This window comes from Heterodontus francisci, chromosome 4 (assembly GCF_036365525.1).
Source record: "Heterodontus francisci isolate sHetFra1 chromosome 4, sHetFra1.hap1, whole genome shotgun sequence".
Lineage (NCBI taxonomy): Eukaryota > Metazoa > Chordata > Chondrichthyes > Heterodontiformes > Heterodontidae > Heterodontus > Heterodontus francisci.
The window spans coordinates 151,455,412-151,475,122 of record NC_090374.1 but is presented as its reverse complement, the minus strand read 5'-3'; the positions used below and the strand labels follow the sequence as shown (position 1 = coordinate 151,475,122).

Here is a 19,711-nt window from a genome sequence, read left to right as displayed (position 1 = left end):
ACTCAACCAGCCATACTTGCAAAACTCAACACAATGTCTAACGTTAGATGTGATTTTGCGATTGGCCAGCACTTACTGAGCAATCCCAAGTGTGCTAAGAATTACACTAATAGCCAATTTAAGATTATCAGTTGGGCTCACAATGTGGCTCACTTATGCTTGCTAGAAGCTACCCTGCTTGTTACATCCTCAAAAAAACTCTAAATTTGTCAAATTTCCCTTTCATAAAACCATGTTGACTCTGCCTGATTGCACTATGATTTTCTAAATGTCTTGCTACTACTTCCTGAATAATGGATTCTAGCATTTTCCCAATGACCGATGTTAGACTAGCTGCCCCACCCCACCCCACCCCAATCTTTCTTGAATAGAGGTGTTATATTTGCAATTTTCCAATCCACAGGGACCTTTCCTAAATCTAGGGAATTTTGGAAGATTACAACCAATGCATCCACTCTCTGCAGCCATTCCTTTTAAGACCCTAGGATGCAGGCCATCAGGTCCAGGGGACTTGTCCCATTAGTTTTCTTAGTACTTTTTCTCTAGTGATTGTTTAAAAAGTTCCTCCCGTTTTCCCTCTTGATTTTCTGCTAGATTGGGATGCTTTTTGTGTCTTCTACTTGAAGACAGATAGAAAATACTTGTTCAAGGTATCTGCCATTTCCTTGTTTCTCATTATTAATTCCCCAGTCTGATCCTCCTAAGGGACTTTAGCTACTGTCTTTTTTATATATGTAGAAGCTTTTACTGTATGTTTTGATATTTCTTGCTAGTTTACTTTCGTACTCTAATTTCTCCCTTTTTTTTGTCATTCCCTGCCGGTTTCTAAAATTTTCCCAATCTTCTGGCCTACTGCTAATCTTTGCAGCATTGTATGCCTTTTCTTTCAATTTGATACCATCGTTGAGAGTTATGAAATATCTCCTTGAATGTCTGCCACTGTGTCTCTACTGTTTTACCTTTTAACTTATTTTCCCTGTCCAACTCTGTCTTTATACCATTGGAATTACCTTTATTTAAGTTTAAGTCACTAGTTTCAGGCCTAAGCCTCTCAGACTGAATGTGAAATTCATCATGTTATGATCACTCTTGCCTAGAGATCCTTTACTATGAGGTCATTTATTAATCCTGTCTCATTGCACATTACCAGGTCTAAATTAGCCTGTTCCTGGGTTGGTTCCAGAATGTATTGTTGTAAAAAAAAAAAAAAACTGTCCCTAATACACTTTATGAACTCTTCCTTCAGGCTACCTTTGCCAATTTGATTAGTCCAATCTATATGAAGATTAAAATTGGCCATGATTATTGCAGTAACTTTCCTAGAAGTCCCCATTATTGATTTTATATTCTGTCCTACAGTTTAGCTACTGTTGGAGGGCCTATAAACTACTCCCATCAGTGACTTAGCTTTAAGTAGTGCAAGTTACTAATGGTAGTGGGCCCATGCTGATGCATGTAAACAATGAAAAGCACTGTCAATGCTGGCTGCACCCAGAAATCATTATAATGAGCAGGCAGTGCAAACATGCCTCCGTTACATTGAATGGGCATGGATTGATCGCAATCTCCACTCCTGTTTTCAGAGATTATTCACTTTAATCCTTGGGATACAAACATTTTAATTGGGAGCAGGAGTAGGCCACTCAGCCCCTCGAGGCTGCTGAAGCTGGTAGACATACCGCTGATGCAGCTAGCTTGGTCTTATAAAAGCAATAGATCTTCTCCTCCGCTCTCTTACCCCCCCACCCCCACCCCGCAACCAGCCACCTCAACCTGACCTCTGCCGGGAAGCTCCCGCCAATGCAAATGACCTGAATCTGGAAAAATTAGTATGTTTGGATGTTAGGAAGCTGTTTTTGGGTATGGTCTGCTTACCTACCTGCACAGGCAAGTGGGTGGAGATAGAAAATTTGTCTTAGGAATTTTCTGTGATAGGCTTTTTAGGTTAAAGATGTATAATTGGGAGTTTCATCATTTCTTTGATCAGAATTATAGGCATATGGACAGGGAGAATTATTAATGGTTTGTGTAATTTTGTTTTGCTTTGCTATTAATTGCACTGTTAGAGAAGTAAGTGGGGATGTGAGGTTCAATGTTGACTGCTACTGGGAAATACTGGCAAGAAAAATTTGACAGTATCGGTGACAGAGGCAAGGGTAGATGTGAAGGAATAATGTTGACATTGCAGAATCCGGGTCCTTTTAACGATGGGGATTAACTACTTTTCGAGTTACACAAGGCAGTATAATGAAGGGATAGGTGATTTAAAAATGTATTTAAATGCAATGATGATGGGGAGAATCTCTTTAGAAGATTGAAGATTATTAATCTAAGTATAGATGCAGATGGTCAAATATTCAATACTGCATGATAGTTCCCGTGTTGTTGGGACCACAGAAATGCCATCTGTGAATGAAAACAGATTTGAATAATGCAGACTGCAAGGTTAGATTGACATGAAACATTGGGCTTGTTTTTGTTGGACAGAGGAGATTGAGATGATTTAACAGAAATGTTTTAAAATTATGGAGAGATGGGACAGAGTAGATTGAGAGAGACTATTTCCAGTAGTTGAACAGCCTAAAGTAAGGGGACATAGACTTAAGATTAATAGGTTTAGGGCAGAGAGCAGGAGAAATTTTATTTTACCGAGGATTGTAAGTCTGTTGAATCCACTACCAGAGTTAGTGATTGAAGCAGAGACCAGGTCAATATATAACAATTGGTTAGATGTTGGCAGAGAAATTTCACAACTTTCTCTTCTTAGAACTGTGACCCAACTTATTCACTTTCTCGAGGTTATTTAAATTGAGCAGAGTCCATGACGAGGGTAAAGTATGGACCATGGTTTGTGGAAGGGATACAGTTGAATGGCCTTTTCTGGGCCCATAGGTTTTGTTTGTGACTGAAGTTTGTACTTTGATACATCTGGGGGAATGGTCAATAAATGCATAACATCAGAAGACACCAGAGTGCATCAAGAAGCACTTGTGGAGAGAATAGATAATGCTTCAGATGAGGACCCTACACTACAGATGCTGACTGACCTGCTGAATGTTTTCTTTTCTCCCAGCATCTGCAGTTTTTTTTGTTTTTTGTATGAAGAGCTATGGTAATACCGTACTTCCTAACTATAACTATGGATGACATTCTGCATGAAAGGAGCCTGAATTCCCCTTCAGAATAGTTTAGTTTCCACCAAGACCTGTAAGCTTTCTACATCCATCTACTGGTCTGCAATACCCAGGTCACCTAGTTCAGTTCATCATTTTTTGTGAGCAGATGGTGCTGTTATGGTTGAACTGATCTTGATATTTATAGTACCATACAGTTGGAGCTGCTGTTGGTGCTTATGGTATGTTTGGAGCTGGTCCTGGAGAGAGAAGCAGAATTACTGTTTCAGGTCAGTGACCCCTCATCAGAACGGACCTGAAACGTTAACTCTGCTTCTCTCTCCACTGATGCTGCCAGACCTGTTGAGTATTTCCAGCATTTTTTGTTTGTATTTCAGATTTCCAGCATCTGCAGTATTTTATTTTTATTAAGTAAATGCTGGTGTTTGTTACTGGAGATGGCGTTTAAGGATACAACAACAAAAAACTTGCATTTATATAGTGCCTTTAATGTAGTATACTGTCCCGAGGCACTGTTGAGAGCTGATGGTATGACTGGGACTGGTGTTTCTGGTACGGGTGGCGCTAATGTTGGTGTGGATGTTGATGGTTGGGGCTGGTGCTGTAGTTTGAGATACAGTTGCTGCTGATGTTTAATATTGTGAATACCATACAGTTGGAGCTGCTGTTGGTGTTTATGTTTCGGATGGTGTTTAAGGTCCAGGTAGTGCCGGTAATTCTGGCATTGGTGTTTATGGTATGAGTGGTTTGTTCAGTTCAGCGTGTAATGTGTATGTGGGCGGTATGCGGTTTCCTTTCTTTCGGTAATAAGCAGTGTGTGACCCCGGTGTCTCCCTCGTTTCCATCCACAGGGGACTCAGTGACCGCTCCGCCTCCTCTCCAGCTGCTATAAAGCCAGACACAGCCGCTCCCTCCGCTCGCACTTGGGTTAACATGGCGGTTTAGACCATTTTCAAGTCCGGCATCTTGAGTGCAAGTTTGTGAAAAGCAGCAGCAGCCCCGGAGCGCCGGCATTCTCCCTTCCCAATTCAGGGAACCGGCACATTCCTACCGGAGCAACCCCCTCCCCGCTCACTCGACGCCGGCTTCTCACTGATAGTGACCGGAACCACTCATCCTGGTAAGCGACCGAGGCTCCCGGCACCGTTAAGTTTTTTTTTAAAAAAAGATATAATGAAACTTTTATTTTTGTTTTCGTTCCTCGGGTTAAATTCTCCCGGTTGAGGATTCCTTTCCCTTTCATGGCGGGATTCTGGTGTCGGTCCGGCTGCCTCTCTGCCCCAGTGAGTCACTTCCCCTCTCCTTTCTGCTCCATTTTCTGTGTAAAGTCAGGCTTGGGAGATGGCCGAGTGTCCCAGATCCTTCTGCTTCCTTTGTAAGGTGCGGGGAGTGTGTGTTGGGGGGTGTCGGCGCCGCCGCCGCCGCGACAGGAGCCACATGGTGGTGGGGCGGAGAAGGCGAGCGGTTCACCTGCCCGTGTGCGCTGAGCCCGCTCTGCAATTTTAAATGGGCTGGCGGGCGGGCGGGGGGCACACAGGGGGGTGGCGGTTGGCAGGGGCACCTTTCACCGGCCTGAGTCTCCAGCTGACTGCGCCACCGGGCGAAGTGTGGATAACCGGGGTGCTCTCGGATTTGACACGTTTTCTTATCCATTCACAGCAATCGGTGACTCTCTTTCCCCGGTCCCCCCCCTCCCCTCCCCTCCCCTCCCCTCCCCAACACGGCCCCCCACACAGAGTTGGTGCCGGTTCTCGAGTGGCGCTGGGTTTTTCTCCAGACCGTCCGGCACAGCGGGCCCGGGGGAGGAGGAGGAGGGGGGGGGAGGGGCAAGCAGTCAAGGGACTGAAGGGTGAGTACAGTGACAGGGCCCAGCCCTGATCTCCGGCTCTCTCTCTCTCCATCCCGTGCTGCTCCTACACAGCTTTTTTTTAAAATCCCGACCCCATTCCCGTATTGTGCCATTTAAGTGTAACATCTTCAGGATGTACTCCCGGATTCAGAAGACAAAAGTTTGCTAAAACGGAATGTTGAGGCAGTGGAATCGTGCTGTGTACCTGTATCTAGTCTGGCACCTGCTGTGATTTGTGCGGTGACATTTAAGACCTGCCCTTGGGGTACACCTCAGATGCCGTTGATGAGAACTGGGCCCAACCTTAAAGTAGATTGTAGTTGGCTGGAGTGCTCTGGACTCAATGTTGTGAGAAGGTGTTTTAAATGCTGCTTGTGCAGTTCTGTAGCTTGAGTTGTAGAATTCCACCAAGTTGATCTGTCAAAATTAAATTAGTTGACTCTTGTGCTATGGTTATTAAGTGCTTCTTTGAATACTTCCCACTGATTGTACATTTACCCATTTAGTGTGCAGCTTAGTTTACTGTGGTCAATTCATCTCCCACTCCTTAAAAGTTGCTGTAAAAAGAAAGACTTGCATTAATCTTGCACCTTTCATGACCACTGAACGTCTCAAGCCAATGAATTTTTGAAGTATAGTCACTGTTGCAATATAGGAAATACAGTGGCCAATTTGTTCACAGCAAACTCTCAAACAGCAATGTGATGATGACTAGATCATCTGTTTTTGTGATGTTGATTGAGGGATAAATATTGACCAGGACACTGGGGATAACTCCCCTACTCCTCATTGTCATAGTGCCATGAGATCTTTTACTGCCAGTCGAGCAGGCAGATGGGGCCTGTGCTTAACGTCTTATCTGAAAGACGACACCTCCAACAATGCAGCACTCCCTCAGTACTGCACTGGTGTGTCATGTTTGATTTCTGTGTTTAAGTCCTGGAGGAGGACTTAAACCCAGAACCTTGTGACTCAGGCAAGAGTGCTACCAATAGAATAACTGTACTTAAATTAAAAACAGTTTGTGACTCTCTCATTCTCAAATCCCATATCAAATCCAATCATATGATCATCACTATTTGCAGGATGCTCTCTTACCATCAGATTAACTAATTCTGGTTTGCTCTTCAACACTAAATCCAATATGGCTTGTTCCTTTGTCAATTCTAAAACATATAGTTCCTGAATACATTCTTGAATTCATAATTTTGACAGCTCAAATAGTAAAAGTAAATTTCTCCTATTATAACCACTTTGTTTTTGCTACACAAGGTTTTGGTCACCTGCCCTGATATCTCCTTGTGCAGCTTGGCACCCAATTTTGTTAACCTTTTTGTGAACGGCCTTGGTCTCCTTTACAGTATAAATAAAGGAGACCACTCCTTTATTTAAAGAAGGATGTAAATGCATTGGAAGCAGTTCAGAGAAAGTTTACTGGACTAAAACCTGGAATGGGCAGGTTGTCTTATGAGGAAAGGTTTGACAAGCTAGGCTTGTATCTGCTGCAGTTTAGAAGAGTAAGAGGTGACTTGATTGAAACATACAAGATCCTGATGGGCCTTGACAGGGTGGATGTGAAAAGGATGTTTCGCCTTGTGGGAGAATCTAGAACTAGGGGCTGTCCATTTAAGACAGACGAGAATTTTTTTTTCTCTGAGGGTCAGGAGTCTTTGGAACTCTCTTCCTCAAAAGGCGGTAGGAGCAGAGTCTTTGAATATTTTTAAGGCAGAGGTAGATAGATTCTTGATAAGCAATGGGGTGAAAGGTTATCGGGGGTAGGCGGGAATGTGGAGTTGAAGTTACAATCAGATCAGCCATGATTTTGTTGAATGGTGGAGCGGGCTCGAGGGGCTGAGTGGCCTCTCCTAATTCTTGTGTTCGTTTGTTTGTATGATGTTAAAGGTGTTATATAAATGAAATGTGGTAGTGGTGATAGTAGTAGATGCTTCTCTGATCTGTTTATATACCTCACCACTACATCACTCAAGTCTCTGGGCAACTACCAGATTGTGCACCATTTGCCATTCCTTAACTCTATCCGTGTTGTTACTGTCACCCTTTGAAATCCCATCCTTCCACTGTGGTAATTGCCTTTTATCAATATTGCTGCTACTCCTTTCCCAGTTTTCCTGTCTTATCTAAAAATTCTATGGCATGGAATATTTAGCTCCCAATCACACCCAGTTTGTAGCCAGGTCTCTGTCTACAATATACTCTTTAAGCTGTATTTATGATTTATTTTATTTCTTGTGCTTCATGTATTTATGCACCGAACTGTTATCTGGCTAACTGCCCCCATATATCCTACTGACTTTTACTATCTTGGAGGTTTTGCTTTATGGAGATTTAGTTCCTTGCACAACCTCACCTTGCTCTTATGTCATTGGTTCCCATGTGAACCATGACCTCTCACTGTTCACCTTCTGATTCCTGCACCTCTTGTAATTGCTTCCTGATATCATGAAGCATGGCACATGGGAAGCATATTCAGGACTCTGCATCATATCTGCAAAAGAAGCTATCAAACTCCACAATCATCCACAAAAATACTGTGAATGTTGGAAATCTGAAATAAAATCTGGAAATGCTCAGCAGATCTGACAGCATCCGTGGAAAGAGAAACAAAGTTAATGTTTCAGGCCAATGACTTTCATCAGACCTGGGAAAAGTTTGAGATGTGATGGATTTTAAGCCAGTAAAACAGGGAGAACTTGCAAACCCCACACAGGCAGTACCCAGAACCGAACCCGGGTCGCTGAAGCTGTGAGGTTGCAGTGCTAGCCACTGTGCCGCCGATTATGTGTATGTGTTTAAAAAAAAAAGCACAATTTTAGCATATCAAAGTGTGATACAGATGTGCCTATTACAGAATACAAAGAGTGCATTTAATTACTGTAGATATCAACTAATTGATCTTGAACCTATTTGATCCCTAGGTCTCATAACTTTTTCTGTTCAGTGTAAATAAGATTCTTTCTCCAAACAGCAACAAATGGCAGGTTTAAAGTACTATTAAATTCAATGGTAATGACTATTTATAAAAGGCATTAACACTTTTTCTGCATTTGAACTTGGGGCACAGGAATGTAATTCTGAATAAAATATGAAAAGACTCAACAAACAGGTAAGGAAGCTTATTGTGACAGACTAAGCTGTGATTGTGGAGCTTACATGCTCTCTGCAGACAGGTTTGAGATCTATGCATGCAAAGCCAACATAGTGACGCATGAAAATGAATTATGGTTTACTTTATCTGGATAGTGGCATTGTTGGATTATTGCCCATCTCTGGCTGCTCTGAGCAGGCTGCCTTGCTGAACTGCTGGTAGTGGTTTGATGTAACGTAGTAGCTTGCTAGGCTGCTTCAGAGGTCAGTTAAGAGTCAACCATGTTGGCGTGGGTCTGGAGTTGCATATATAGACAGTAAGGATGGCAGGTTTTCGCCCCAGAAAGAGGTTTTTACTTTTACTGATGCCAGCGTTTTTCCAGATTTAACAAAAATTTCAATTCTCAAACTGCCATTGTGGATTAGAACTTGTGTTCTCTGGTTTTTGTTTAGGCCTCTGGATTACTAGTCCAGTAACATAACTGCTATGTTACAATGCCCTTTATAATTCATTTAAAAGTAAATGGCATCTGGAAAAGCAAAATGTGTAAGAAAACTGTTTGTTCCTGGGATTTACCAAAGGCTTAAGTGGGTTGAGGGTAGTCCTACTACTTTGGAGTTGTGGAAGGTTTATCACTTCACTAAGTTCAAATCCACTCATGTTCCTTGATGGCTTGCTTGACTGTGATCTCAACACCAGGATAGAGCCTGGGACCTTCCTGGTCTGTGCAAGTTGTGACTACAGATATACTGGAGCATTGGATGAACTGTGTAATGCTGCAGTGCAAAAAGAAAATTACAATTTGCTAGTGGTGCCTACAAAACCTCCCTGCTGGAAGCATGATGTGTCTTGCTGTATAATGTCTCATGTCTTGTGATGTAGATTTATCCCCATCCTAATTCCTCGTGTAGTACAGAGCTGCTTTAGAAATGATTTTATAAAACATGTAGTTGTACGCACTTGATATCTTTTTGGGGGTTGGGGGAGGTGGTTGGAGAACCTTTTTGGTGTAGCAGAATGGCCCCCAGCAGTGTGGGTAGAAGGGAAGTGGTGGCCAAACCAACTTGAACCACTGACTTTTTCTGCTGCTTGGCTCAATAGGAGTATTGTGTGGATGGCTTTTTGTTGAACACAATTATTTTCAAGAAAAATGGATGATTTTCGGAGAAATTGATAACCGGAGCTCTCTGCTCAAAAGGCTGTGGATGCTGGGTCAGTTGAAACTTAAGATCAAGATTGATAGATTTTTGTTGGCAAATGAGTCCAGGGATATGGAGCAAAAGTGGGCAAATGGAGCCAAAATACAGATCAGCCATGATCTAACAACTGGAGCCTGGCCGAAGGTGAGATCACTGGGGAATGGCATCTTTGGCTTGGGTGGCTTAAGAATAAAAAGCTATGCTGGCAACTTTTCCCTACTCTAACCCACGTTGGTAATGCAGGTTCTACTGCCACATAATGCTGCTATTCAATGTGATGGTACAGTTTATGGTGACTCTTGCATTCTCGCGCTACTATACACCATTACTGGTATAGGAAGCAGTGGGACTTTTGTGACAGTTGGGTTGATTTTGTCCAGCCACAGCTGACATCATGGGTTTCCTTTTAAGGTTCGATTTAGGATATATTTTCCATAATACATGGAAACAGAATTGTGCATTGATTTCAAAACTATGGTGTTGTGAAGTGAGGTTGCATCTGGAGACCGTGACATCCTGGCTCCTGCTGAGTGCAAGTTTGTTTCTATATAGTCCTTGAGCGAGTCCAGATGTCCAAGTACATCAAATGGCCCCTGAAGTCTGCTCATTTAGTCAATAAGATCATGGCTGATCTGATTGTAGCCTTGACTCCACTTTCCTGCCAGCCAGCATGCCCCGCCCTGCCCCCATAACCCTTGACTCCCTTGTAGATCAAAAGTCTGTCTAACTTGGCTTTGAATATATTCAATGACCCAGCCTCCCCTCCTTTTGGGGGAAGAGAATTCCAAAGATTAATGACCCTCAGAAGAACTTCCTCATCTGTCTTAAATGAGCGACTCCTTATTTTGAAACTGTCTCCTAGTTCTAGATTCCATCATGAGGAAAAACATATTGTCAGCATCTATCAAGCCCCCTCAGAATCTTATGTTTCAATAAGATCACCTCTCATTCTACTAAATTCCAATGAGTATAGGCCCAACTTGCTCAACCTTTCCTCATAAAGACAATTCCTTAATCCCAGGAGCCTTCTCTGAACTGCTTCCAATGTAAGTATATCCTTCCTTAAGCAAGGAGACCAATACTGTGCACAGTACTCTAGGTGCAGTCTCACCAATGCCCTTGTACAGTTGGAGCAAAACTTCCCTAATTTTATACTCCATTCCCCTTGCAATAAATAACATTCCATTTGCCTTCCTAATTACTTGCTGTACCTGCATGCTAACTCTTTGTGATGTATGTGCAAAGGCACCCAGATCTCTTTTGTACTGCAGCATTCTGCAATGTGTCTCCATGTAAAGAATATTCTGCTCTTCTATTCTTCTGCCAAAGTGGGCAACCTTACATTTTCACACATTATACTTCATCTGCCAAATTTTAGCCCACTCAATTAAGCTATCTATATCCCTTTTGTTACGAGAGTCCATATTTCTTGTTGAAACTTGGAATCTATATTTTTAAAAACTAAAAACAATTAATGGGCATTGAAACATCTGGAGATAGCCAAACTTTATAGATGCTTTTTTTTTAAAAAGAGGAAGGTCAGCAAAAGGTTCCTGGTTTTGACCAGTAAACAAACACTGGAAACCACAGAGGGTTTTGACCTAAGAGTTACCCTTTTGTTGTGACGAGAGGATTTGTGATTGCCATAAGACTTTCTTGGAAAAGGAGTTTCACTTTAAAATGTTAAAAGATGCTGGTTTTGAACTAATGGTAGGCAGTTGGAATCTGCATATGGACCTGCCGGGAGATCAGAAGAAGAACAGACAAGTATTACCTCTCTTTGAAGAATTTTGCCAGCGAAAAGCAGAAGCCTGTATGAAGTAGTACTGTTGTCTCTTGCATTTTTGAAGAAACCCCGAATATTTGCAGAAACCTTGCATCTTTAAAAGGGCCTTTGTATTGAATGTGGGTGCGAACTGACCTGTTGCTGCACACCTGATGGAAGACCTTTGTGAAGCTTCTGCAGTTGAATTTCTTTGAACGCCTATCCAACACAGACTTTTCATCAGCCTCACCTGGAAAGACTTCGAGAGACATCCAAATATTCGAAAAGGACTTCCTTCCAGGTCATTGCAGTCTTAAGTTTCTTTTTTATTCCTCTTTTGAAACAGCTGTAAACAAAAATCCCCCCCCCAGTTAACCACTTTTTGGATGTGTGTGCATGAGGGCTAGGATAAAACGGGGCTTTAATATTTCAATTCGTGTATATACCTCATTGGTTAAGACTTGGTTTTATAATTGGATAATTTTGTTGTTTATTAAAGAAACCTGGTTGGTGTACTTTATTCTGGGGACCAATAGAGTATCTAATTGGCTGCTTTGGTAAGTAGGAAAATTTATTGATATACTGTGACCTGTGGAGAAGGGAGACTGAATTATCAGTGCACTCCTCCTACCTTGGTCATCACACTTTGCAAACACTCTCCTCCTCACAACTTGCTTTCCTATCTATCTTTTTGTGTCATCTGCAAATTTGGCTACAATACACTCAATCCCTTTGTCCAAGTCATTAATATCGATCGTAAATAGTTGAGGCCCTAGCTCTGATTCCCTGTGGCACTCCACTAGTTACTACACTCCACTGAAAATAACCCATTTATCTGTGTTTCCTGTTAGTTAGCCAATCCTTTATCTATGCTAATATATTATCCCAAACACCATGAGTTTTTATTTTGTGTAGTAACCTTTTATGTGGCACCTTTTATTGAATGCCTTTTTGAAATCCAAATGCACTTCAACTGCTGGTCCCCCTTTATCCCCCCCCCGTATGTAACATATCAAAGAACGCTAATACATTTGTCAAACACTGTTTCACTTTCATTAAAACCATGTTGACTCTGCCTGATTGCATTATGATTTTCTAAATGTCTTGCTACTACTTCCTTTAATAATGGACACAGAAAGTGCTGGGAATATTCAGCAGGTCAGGCAGCTTCTGTGGAGAGACAGAAGCAGATTTAACGTTTCAGGTCTGCGACCTTTCATCAGAACCTGTTCTGATGAAGGGTGACAGACCTGAAACGTTAACTCTGCTTCTGTCTCCACAGATGTTGTCTGACCTGGTGAGCATTTCCAACACTTTTGTTTTTATTTCAGATTTCCAGCCTCTGCAGTATTTTGCTTTTATCCTTAATAATGGATTTTAGCATATTCCCAACAACAGATGCCAAGCTAAGTGGCATATAGTGCCCTGCTTTCTGTTGTGCCCTCTTCCCACCCCCCCCCCCCCCCGGACAATTGCATATATAACACCTCTATTCAAATCTGCTGGGACCTTTCCAGAATCTAGGGAATTTTGGAAGATTACAACCAATGCATCCACTATCTGTACAGCCGCTTCTTTTAAAACCCGAGGAGGCAGGTCCAGGGGACTTGTCAGCCTTTAGTCCCATTAGTTTTCCTAGGACTTTTTCTCTAGTGATTTGTTTTAAGTTCCTCTCTCCCTTTTGTCTCTTGATTTTCTGCTATATTGGGATGCTGTTTGTGTCGTCTATTGTGACGACAGATACAAAATACTTGTTTAAAATCTCTGCCATTTCCTTGTTTCCCATTATTAATCTCCAGTCTCATCCTCTAAGGGACCAACACTTTAGCTACTATTTCTTTTTATATATTTGTAGAAGCTTTTACTGCCTTTTTATATTTTTTGCTAGTTTACTCTTTTTTTTTTAATATCTCCCTCTCTTTATTTAGTCATCCTCTGCTGCTTTCTAAAAATGTTCCCAATCTTCCAGCTTACCACTAATCTTTGCAGCATTGTATGCCTTTTCTTTCAATTTGATACCATCCTTAACTTCCTTAGTTAGCCACAGATAATGCATCCTTCTCAGCCATTCTTTTTCTCAATGGATTTTGAGAGTTTTGAAATATTTCCTTAAATGGCTGCCACTGCTTCTCTACCATCTTAACGTTTTAAACTTATTTTCCCAGTCCACTTTAGCCAACTCTGTCTTCATACCCTTGTAATTACCTTTATTTGACTTTAAGACGTTAGTTTCAGACCCAAACCTCTCCCCCTCAAACAATGTGAAATTCATTGTTATGATCACTCTTGCCTAGAGGATCATATAATAGGAGGTCATTTATTAATCCTATCTCATTACCAGGTCTAAAATAGCCTGCTCCCAGGTTGGTTCCAGAACATATTGTACGAAGAAACTGCCCCTAATGCACTCTGTGAACTCATCGTCCAGACTACCTTTGCCAATTTGATTAGTCCAATTTATATGAAGATTAAAATCACCCACGATTATTAAGTACCTTTCCTAGAAGACCTCTATTTCTGAATTTTTATGTTCTGTCCTACAGTAGAGCTACTGTTATGGGGGCCTATAAACTACTTCCACCAGTAATTTATTTCCTTAGCTACTTCTTATCACCACACAAACTGATTCTACATCTTTTTCTGAGCCAAAATCATTTCTCACTACTGTACTAATTTCATCTTTTATTAACAGAGCTACCCCACTCTTTTTCTCCCTGTCCTTCCAAAATGTCAAATACCCTTGAATATCTAGCTCCCAGCATTGAACACCATGCAACCACGTCTCTGTAATGGCTATCTTATCATATACCAATTTATTTCTATTTGTGCTATCAATTCATTCATCTTGTTATGACTGCTGTGTGCACTCAGATAAAGAGCCTTTAATTTGGTCTCTTTACCATTTTTCCCTCGTCTGACATTTGTTATTTGCTGGTGCACTCTTATGTTTGTATGCTCTGTCCCTTCCTGTCACACTCCTGGTTATCATCATCATTTATCCATATCGCTACCCTGCACTATTGCCTTTTCCTTTTTCATTAACTTTCTAAATTCTACCCCCCCCCCCCCCCTCCTCACTATTTAAGTGCCTTTGAGAAGGTGGCAGTGTGCCTTCTTGATTCATTACAGGAGTGAATCCATTGTACTCTCCCAATGCTGTTAGGTAAGGAGTTCCAGGATTCTGATGCAGTGACAATGAAGGAACAGTGATTTGTGTTCATCAGGATGGTCTGTCACTTGGAGGGGAATTTGGGGATGATGGTGTTTCCATGCACCTGCTGCCCTTGTCATTCTAGCTGGTAGAGGTTGCAGGTTTGGGAGATGCTGCTGAAGTGAAATAAAAACAAAAAGTGCTGGAAATACTCAGCAGGTCTGGCCACATCTGTGGAGAGAGAAGCAAAGTTCATGTTTCAGCTCTGTGACCTTTCATCAGAACTGGCAAAGGTTAGAAAAGATTTAGGTTTTAAGCAAGTGAAGGGGGGGAGGGGGAGAGAACAAAGGGGAAGGTGTTTGATAGGGCAGTGGGAGATTAAATAACAAAGCTGTTAATAATGAGCAACTCTGACCATGTGAAAAGCAGACACATGGTTAAAAATAAAATATTTAAAAAAAAAAAATGGGCCAGTCATGCCCTGAAGTTATTGAACTGCTTTTACCACTCTCTCTCTGGACTAATGCTTTGTCTTTCACCACAAGCATTAACACACTCTTTGCCTTTGTCCCAGGACAGCTTTGTTATATAATTTCTCATGCCCTATCAAAAATTTTACAGCTGAAGAAGTGAGTTGTTGCCAATGCTTCTTCGGCCTTTGAGATTTTAAACAGCTCAATAAAGATCACTTCAAAACTACCTGTTTCTAGCATAATCATCCCTACTACTTGTCGTCTTTGCTCATAGCACTGCTACCGAATCCCATTATCAACTTTGATTTCTCCAAGCCCATATGTCATATGGTTGCCAGACCTGTGCACAAAACCTGGTGCAGGAGTGGCTCCCAAAGGTTGCAAACCGAATAACCCCAAATTAGAATCATTAGCTGGGAATGTTCCTCCCACTGCGCTGATGTAACTTCTCTGGAAATGTGGCAGGAACACCATTTGTGCACGTAAATTGAGTTTGTGGCACACTTCTGGGTGGACTTTTGGCAGTGGGGCAGGAGTGTTCCAAGGATATTCAACTCCATTGTTTTCCTGATGAAGCTTTCTTTCACAATCAGTTCTCTCCCAGATTTCAACAGGATGAGAAAATCTTTGGTTACGGGTGGGGGACATTGTCTGTAAAGTGTTTGTTACAATACCAACCTTTACCAGCTCAGGCAGTGTCAGGGCATACAGGCTACAGCTCTTCAACTAGTTAACTTGATGCTGACAGTTGATTTTGAAAATAACTCAATCAATGTTTCATGCTTTGACTGGCAAGATGAAAGAAGGTGTTTGCTGCTATCTTGCACTGTGCCAGTAGCTGGAGATAGTTTACTGACAAATTTATTGCCAGTTTGTCCATATTTAAGATAATTGGCAAAACAGCTATAGGAGCCATGAGAATTTTTTTAATGCAGTGTGTATTGGATAAGCAGAAATTTCCTCCAATTAAATATTGGGAAGACTGAAGCCATTGTTTTTCAGACCATACTCCAAACCCCATTCCCTAGCTACTGACTCCATCCCTCTCCCTGGCAACAATCTGAGATTAAGCTAGTATGTTTGCAACCTTGGTGTCACATTTGATGGAGATAAGCTTTTGACCTCATGGGTGCCTTCACTAAGACCACCTATTTCTATCTCCGTAATATTGCCCAACCTCGCCCCATCTCAGCTCATCTGCTGCTGAAACTCTCATTCATGCCTTTGTTACCTCCTAAATGTGACTATTCCAACACATGGTCTTCCACATTCTACCCTCCGTAAACGTGAGGTCATCCAAAACTCTGCTGCCCTTATTTTAACTTGTACCAAGTCCTGTTCCCCTATCACACGAGTGCTCGCTAATCTGTTCTTGCTTCCATTCAAGCAACATCTTGATTTCAAATTCTCATTCTTGATCTCCAATCCCTCCACGGTCTTGCCCCCTCCTTATCTCTGTAATCTCCTCCAGCCCCACAGCCTTCCAAGATGCGCTCCTCTATTTCTGGCCTCTTATGCATCCCTGATTTTAATCACTCCACCATTGGCCATGCCTTCAGGTGCCTAGGGCCCAAGATCTAAATACCCACTTACACCTCTGCCTCAATTTCCTCCTCGCCCAACTGTAACCTTTGGAAGAGGGCTTCTAACTGGTTTAGATGGTCCCTCGAGATGTCACTGTACACTAACTGATCATCCAGGTACACTACACAATTGGGCAGGCCAGCCACTACCTGGTTCATCCACCTTTTGGAAGGTGGCTGGGGCATTTCTTAATCCAAAGGTCATCACTCGGCACTGGAATAAGCTGTTGGGGTGACGAAAGCCGAGATCACTTTAGCTCAGGTGGCTAAGGGGACCTGCCAGTATCCTTTTTAACAAGATTATTCTGGTTATGTAGGTGGCGTTTCCTACTCTATCGATACAGTCTTCCAATCGGGGAATTGGATAGGAGTCTGCTCTGCTCTGGTCACTGCATTAATCTTTCTGTAATCAGCGTAGAGCCTTGTTGAGCCATCGAGTTTGAGAACCAGCACAACTGGGGAATGCCACCTGCTCAGACTGGGCTCAGTCAGCTTGTGCTCCAGCATATACTGAATTTCTTCCCAAACCTGGGTCAGTTTCCTGGGATCTTGGCAATAGGGATTTTGTTTTATGGGAGGGGTCTCTCCTACATCCACATCATTGTGCACTCTGGTTTGTCCCTGCAGATTGCTTTAAATGCTGTGAACAGCCTTGTTGGGTTTTCTTTCAGTTCTGCATTTAAGTAGGAGAGTACAGTGTCTAATTTCAGAGTTGGCTAACCGGATGGTAGAGGGTTTGATTTGGGAATTCTCCAGGCCTCCTCCTAACACTCCCTCACTGCCCCTTTCTTCCTCCTCTTTTTCCTGACAGACCTGTATTTGTTTGTCCCCTTCCTGCTGTGATACTGTCATAATATATTGATGTGGCACAGCCTTTGCTTTTTCCTATGATCTGGGGTGTCAATTATGTAATTCACCAGGCTAATTCTCTTTACTACGCTATATGGGCCACTGAACCAGACTTTGTGGTTCACCCTGTTTTGGTAGCAGCACTAACACATGGTCTCCGGGCTGAAATGTTTTGGCCTTGGCACGTTTATCCACCTGCCTTTTCGTAGGTGTTCCTGAGCCACTGCATAGGCTCTCATGAGCCATTCTCTGAACATGGGAGATGTACTCTTAACAGGGAAGGTTCATCTGTGTCCTAAAAACCTCTCCTTGATTAGTTTAAGAAGACCTCTCTCCTCGTGTCCGTAAACTAATTCAAAGGGACTAAAGCCAGTGGTCTCATTAGGTAAGTCTCTGGTACAAACAGAAGAAATCCCAGCTTTGTGCCCCAGTCATGGAGCTACTCATAGCAGTATGCCCTGATCATTATCATTAGGGTTTGGTGGTACTGCTCCAAAACCCCTTGTGACTGAATAGTAGGCTGAGGACTTTGGCTGGGTTATGCCCAGATTACCCATGACTTTTTGAAAAATACTGGACATCAAATTTGTGCCCTGATCCGACTGGATCTCAGCAGGCAGCCCATATCTGGTGAAGAATTGGATTAGCCCCTCCACCACTACCTCGGCAGAGATAGTTTTTGAAGGGATGGAAATAGAGTAGCCACATCCAGAACGGTGAGAAGATACTGGTAGCCCCATTTTGTTTACAGCAGGGGCTCCACACAATCCACCAGCACTCTGTAGAATGGTTCCCCAAAAGCAGGTATGGGAATTGTGGGGGTATAGGTTTTATTGCAGGTTGAGGCTTCCCCACAGCCTGGCACGTGTCGCAAGTCTTTCAGAACTCCTCCACATCCTTATGGAATTGTGGCCAGTAAAAATGCTGTTTTCCTGATATCGACATGTCCAGTCATTGAAATCTCATGGACTGTTCTCAATATTTCCCTACAGTACCTGGGCAGCTCCACTACCTGGTAAACCACTCTTTGTCCGCAGGTCTGTGAGGAGGTCTCCACTTTCTCATCAGCACCTCATTCTTTAAATAGTGGAACTCCCTTTGCTTCAGCTTCAGTTTGGGCAGTCTGTGCTAACTTTCTTTTTAAACTCTGGGTTGGCTTGCTGAGTCTCGACCAAGGAAGACCTGTTTAACCCATCCTTTGGGTTCTCTAACTTCCCAAAGAAGGTTTCAGGTAACCAGGCAGTAGGATCATCTGTCTGCAGTGCCAGTTCAGCCTCCTCTGATGGAGCTTGTTTGGTTATGGACAGGGTCACCACACAATCAGGGAAAATGCCGGGGCTCTTCTCCTGCAACTGCTGTTTCCCTGACTTCTTTTGTTCTCTCTAAAACGACTGGGGAAGCTACCACCTTTGGCCCCGCCAGATCATTACCCAGGAGCAGGATGACTCCATCCACAGGTAAACTAGGGACAATCCCTATGGTTACCAGTCCTGAAACATAAAGTCATGCTCCAGGTGCACTCGGTATAAAGGTATAGGCCTATGCTTTCCTCCGATACTGTTTACTAGCACTCTAGCATTCAATGCAGTCTCTGGGGGAAAGACCATGCCTTTTCCCAGCAGAAGGGATTGGGTGACCCCTGTATCCTTAAGTATGACAATGGGCTTGCTTGCTTCACTTGAGGGGTATGGAGTCACTTTTCCTTGACACAATCCTGGTAATTCTCAAGGATTTTAAGTTTTTTCCCCCCCCACACTGTCAGCAGTAGGTTTACTGGGTCTTACTGCTGCAGTTAAAGCCACAGCCTGCTCTGCTGTGCTTTTCTATCCGGGCCCCTTTTCCTGCACTTGTCTGTTGTGTCCTGATTAATCCTACAGGTTTTCCCCATAACTTCCAGCAATTAGCTCGAAGGTGACCTGCCTGATTGCAATAGAAACACACAGGTTTTCAGGCGTCACTCCTGCTCTCAGCACCGTCCTTTTTGGCCTGAGGAGGACCCCGTGTGTTCCTAGCTTTCCCTTTATGCCCACGACTGCTCAGGTTCCTATCACCCTCCCACCTTGTATCCTATGGGTTTTTGGGGGTGACTGGGGAAGGGTTTCCCTTGTGGTAAGGGCTTGTGAACAAGCATAAATTCATCAGCCAGGGTTGCTGCCTGCCTGGCTCTTTGAACCTTTTTGTCTCTCTGTGGGCTTTAATGGGAAGAGGGAGAGAGTATTTTGAACTCCTCAAAGGATCACCGCTCTGAGGTTTTCATATGTGGGCTGTATCTTGAGTGCCTGTATCCATTGGTCAAAAGCAAGCTGCTTAACTCTTTCAAACTCGGTAAGTTCGTTCAGGTTGCTTCCGGAGGGTTTGAAATTTTTGGCAGTATGCCTCCGGTACTAGCTCATATGCGCCGAAGATAGCATTTTTAGTCATCTTGTAATCTGAGCCTCATCAGGCAACAAATAAACCTCATGGATCTTTCCTGTTAGTTTCCTTTGCAGTAACAGTGTCCAGCTCTCTGCCGGTTCTTTGCAAGCTTTTCAAAAGAGACGAAAAATGCCTCCACATCTCCCTATTGAACTTTGGTATCAGCACTTCGTCCTGAGCTAGGGGT

At 42.9% G+C, this 19,711-nt stretch overlaps 1 protein-coding gene across 1 annotated transcript in view; it reads left to right on the top strand.

Annotated features, from left to right (window-relative positions):
- The first annotated feature begins 4,045 nt into the window (after nt 1–4,045).
- Nucleotides 4,046–19,711, top strand: part of slc20a2 (solute carrier family 20 member 2) — an 85,658-nt gene continuing 69,992 nt past the window's right edge. Inside the window, exon 1 of the mRNA XM_068030336.1 lies at nt 4,046–4,254. The gene's annotated coding sequence lies outside the window, so the exon portion shown is untranslated. The remainder of the gene's footprint in view (nt 4,255–19,711) is intronic.